A 5,245-nucleotide genomic window follows, 5' to 3' on the forward strand; every position below is an offset into this window, starting at 1 on the left:
GTACTGTATGGTTCAATTTGTATGAGGTTTGTCGATTACCTCAATTTTATAGATACAGAAAACCCAATAATGTCTGCCAGAGGATAATAAGAGGGAAGGATGGGAGGGTTGACGAGTGGATACAGAGTCACAGGTTTGTGTTATGAAAGGAGCTCTGGAGACAGAGGTGGTAATGGTTGCCCAACAGTAGGAACATATTTAATACCACTGTGCTGTGAACTTAAAATGATAAAACAGTAGATTTTGTTTATTTTATTAAAATATGTTTATTTTATCAAAATAAAAAAGTCACAAAAATTTTCTTGCCATATCAAATTCATTCCTTATGAGACAATTTTTCATTTCATATTTGGCAAAAAACTAAAGCAGCTTGTGTATATATTCTCAGACTTCACTTGCCAATAAAAACTAGATTATAATTTTCCTCCAAAATAAAAAAGATGATCACACTAAAAGATGATTTTTTATCTTGATGGATTTTTTTTCATTTTTAAGTGAATCAAATGGACAATTTAAAATTGAAGCAGACATTATACAGTTCAAAACATAAATGACCTTCTGTAACCCATTTATCACCAATTATAATTATCCTTATAAAAATTAACATAAAATTTTTATAAACAATAACCATAGCAACCCTCATATAAATGTGATCTTCCTGAGCTCCTCTGAAATGTAGTTATGTAGAAATGTTAAGACACACTTGCATGTACTTTTGAAATACAATGGCTTTTATTTGCAAAGACAGAAAACTGGAGATCCTGTATCTTCCCAGTCCTCTCCAGGAACACTCTGATGGCTCATCACCTCCAAAGACCTAGGGTAAAATCACTAGATAACTTAAACGAGCTGTGATATATTCTCCAGACACCAAGAGGATTTATTACATGCAAATTTCCATTAGTGCTAAGGGGAGTTATTCTTCATGATTTATACTTTAAACATAATGACTAAAAATGTTTTATATAATGTCCATTTTGAATGAATCTCTTTTAGTCTACAAAATTCATAGTAAATGATGAGAAATAAATATCAATACTTCAGATATTTAAAACATAATTAAATTATCCTTATGATAAATCAATTTCAAATATTAATTCTGATTTCATAACAATATGCCCCTGGCACTCCTTTCTCACTTCCCTTAGTGTGTAGTTAAGCAGTGCTGATGAATTTTAATAATATGTTGATATGCTACTATTACTAGTCATATAGTATATGATAAAGCCAAATAAAAAGAAAAGGTTTAACTATTGTTTTTTGCCACTTGAATTTTGAGTACAACTGAAAGCAGATTGCTATCTAGCAATCATACCTATTATTTACTGGGAAATTTCAAGTGCTGATCTGGATATATTATAATGAAAGTTTTTGCCTCTCCTTCAATTCATATGATTTGGTAGAAAAACTATGTTGGTTGAAACAGGCATGCAGATTTTCTTGCCCCCTTCCCTTACATTGCCTTAAATCTTATGCCCCCCCTCCTTTGAATCAGATAAGGACACTCTGTGTCATCATTTCCAGGAAAGAATGAGCAACAGAATACTTTTAAGTTTCAAATCCTGGATCTCAAAGGGAAGACAAGATGCTCATGAGCAACAAGGGTAGCTATGGAGAAGGGATGGATATTTCAGAGTATAAATTCTCACTCCTGAGATTAGATCAGGTTACCCAGGGGAAGGGGACTTGGGGGAAAGTGAAGAGGGTTAAATAATTTCCTGTCACCAGCCACACTTTTTTTTTTTTTTACCATATTAGGTTTCTATTGAGGGTTGCTTCAAAAGAAAGAATCCTCACGTACAGTTTAGGAATTGGAGAGTGGAAGAAATCTGTGTCCACCTTCCCTAAAACACCTGGAAGCATTCAGTCCCCAGAGAAGAAATAACAGCAGGTAGGCACAGAAAGATAAGGATCCTCCCATAGGATTTTTCCCTTGCTCAGTATGACATTGAATTCTCACACGGAATGTTCCTTGAGTTGCTGAAGGGGTGTCCAGAAATATTCAAGAGAAGGCCTTACTTTATAGAATGAAAGCTGAAAGCAACAGATTGGATTGACTAAAGGTAAAGATCTAATAGAAAAGAAGACTTCTCTCGAAGGACATCAAAAAATGCATAAGTGATGGAAGTTTAAAAGGAGAGGCATACTATTCTACCCTAAATCGTGACACTCTCCCCAACAATGTCCTGCAGAACTTTTGCTGCAAGACCAAGATAAGGGGAGGAAAATTTAAATGAATCTAAATTCAGTTTCCTCTCAATGTCAAATGGGAGACCATAAATTGGTAGTAAACTGTGTTATAGTTAATGAGGAAAGTAATGGGGACTGAAACCTGGTAATTCTGCAGCAGAAGTGAAAATTAGACCTTATGGAAATTTGAAACCATTATACACGGAGGATGTAGAAAAAGGGTTGTGTTTTCACTTCAACTACTCATGTCCTTGTTATGATAAAGCAAATCAAAACAAAGCAAATAAAAAACACAAAAAGGGGTCGGGGATTGTGGCTCAGTGGTAGAGTCCCTGCCTAGCATGTGTGAGGCACCGGGTTTGATTCTCAGAACCACATAAAAATAAATAAATAAAATGAAAGCCAATCAACAACAACAAAAAATATTTTTAAAAAAACACAAAAATTCTATAAATGCTTTAAATGTACCAGAAAATGTGGTATGCATTACAGCCAATGTATGAGTAAAATACAGTTTTTGTTCTCAAAGAGCCAAAACCTAGCAAGAGAGAAAGATAATATATTAACTTTAATAACTGTAAATTCATCTTTTCTAATGGATTGCCACTGGTAGAATAAAATATCCCTTATTGGATATCTCTTTACAGAATCTGAATTATCACTAGCTGGAAATCTTATGGTCATTCCTGAATGTGGAAGTAATTTGGCTTAATGGTCACTCTGGTTCATCTTATGTTGTTATTTTTTTATAATTTTATGAGAATAGAATCATAAAAAAATGAGGTTAAAATATTAGAATATTTATAGCATGGATATTTACAATTAAGGCTAGTTTAAGCACATGTCTTTGCGATTATGTTTACTAATTTTGAAAACACATTCCTATTCTATTTTTTTCTTAAAAATTTTTCACACACTCTATATTCTTCTATTAGTTTATTAAGTTGGCTTACAAAGCTCATTCCTATTTACATTATTTCAGTGAATATTTCAATATTGGAAAAAAAAGTCTAGGAATTTTGTTTGTCTAATTGCATAATACCAAATTTATAGCTTTGTGGAGGAACTTACACGTGGCCTTTGTCTTTGTGCAAAAGAGCAAAGAAGCTTTTCAGAAAAACAATCATTCTCACAGACTGCAACTTCCAGCCTTTCATAACAAAATATTAAGTAATGGTTCAAAATGCATGCTAATCTTGATGACATATGCAAAGATGAATAAAATAAATTTTAGCACTACAGGTGCAGTTTGCTGTTTCTGATCAGGAGCTGGTGTAGCAAGCAGACGTTGCTTTTTGTAAATTTTCTGCTCTTGAGCTCTGCATTTGTGATTTAACTATATGGTTTCAAGAAATGTTCATAAAAAATCAAATAGTAAACTTTAGAATTAAAAAAGAGAAATAATACCTATTCATCCTCCTTCAAATAAAACAACAAAAATCAATGTGTACTTTTCAGGTACAGATATTAAAAAGCTCAAACAGAATTGAAATATACTCCCGGTTTTGGCTTGGGGAACCAAGTTGCATTTACATTTTTCACTATTTATATGTGCATATTAATAGTGACTAAGATGAAGATCTTATTAAAAATAACCTGATGCAAATCAACCAATATTTCTGACTACATTTCATTTTGCTGATATTGGAATGGTTATATAAAGATGAATGACAGAGTGCCTTCCTTTAAAGAGTTTACAGTGAAAAATGATATAAAATACAGGTATAATTATACATACACTGACTAGGTAATTTTGTATGAATTCATTAGACAAAGTACAGAAAATATGAATAATAAACTAGAAGATCTTATACAAGTGGGGAGGGATTCAAGTGGAACAGCCTAGTTAAAACTCTACTATTTTATAGGATATACATGACCATCTTCCCTTTTCTGAAAAAGTTTCACATTAACTTTAAAGCAGCAGAACAACTCACTGGCTCTACTTTTTAGGTTCCTTTCCTAGCTTTATTACTTCTACATACAATGCAAATGCAGGAGAACCTTAAGGTTGAAATGTAGTATCTCTGTTTTCACTTCTCCTTCTTGGGCAATCCATAATCTGATTCATATTGAATTTTTACAACCATACTCAGATCCTTGCTGGTATATCCTATTGGCTACTTGGAGCCTTCATGTGATTATTTTATTAGCATTCCAAATACATAAATGAAAATTTATAAATAGTTCTTCCACTATAGTTCATCCCATATATTACTATATCAGTTAATGGTGCTAGCACTGACCATGTCTTCAAATCTTAGAGTTAGAAGTAATTGTTGACCTCTTTTTGCCTCCTGTCCTCCACATGCAATCCAACATCAAATCTTGTCATCTCTCCCACCAAAATGTCACATCTACTCATTTTTTTCTCTATCTCTGCTATAAAACAATTGGCAAATGCAGGCCAATGTATTTATATTAATTTGTAAGATAAAATTTATAGCTAGCATACTAAAATGAATTTAATTAGTATTCTTTTAAAATCAAATAGATATCACCAAAATAAATGTGTCTAGTAATCAATTCATTGATTGCCCAGTTTACTGAATTTGCCAAATGATTAATTTACCAAAATGTTATTTTTTGAATAATGAATTAGTTAAAATAAAAATTTAAAAGACAACTGATTAAAATCCAATTACCAAAAAAAAATGCAAATGGATTCAAACACATTTATATGCAGTAATTGTATAGTTTCCAGAATATCATTTTTCATAGATGGTTTCAAGAAGCTGTGAAAAATTTTAAAATAGTAAGATGAGTTGATTCATAATAGTTTCAATTCTGCTAAATCTTATTTCATGTGTTTTGCAGTGAATCTGTCGGAATTAATTGAAATGTCTGTGAATCACATTTAAGAACTTAAGAAATCTGAAATGTTAACTCAATTGAACTTATTCATGAATATATGATTAAAAATTTATAGGAAGGTAGAAATTTACTCTTTTGAAGTCCCAATATTGAACACTTGCCCAAGACTTGTCATTTGTAGTCTCAAACCAGTGAATATTTGAGCAATTAGGAGTATAGTAAACTTTGACTTGCTAGAGTA

Source organism: Marmota monax, unplaced genomic scaffold (assembly GCF_021218885.2).
Source record: "Marmota monax isolate L192 unplaced genomic scaffold, Marmota_monax_Labrador192_F-V1.1 WCK01_AAM20220418_F8-fsc00116, whole genome shotgun sequence".
In the NCBI taxonomy this organism is placed as follows: domain Eukaryota; kingdom Metazoa; phylum Chordata; class Mammalia; order Rodentia; family Sciuridae; genus Marmota; species Marmota monax.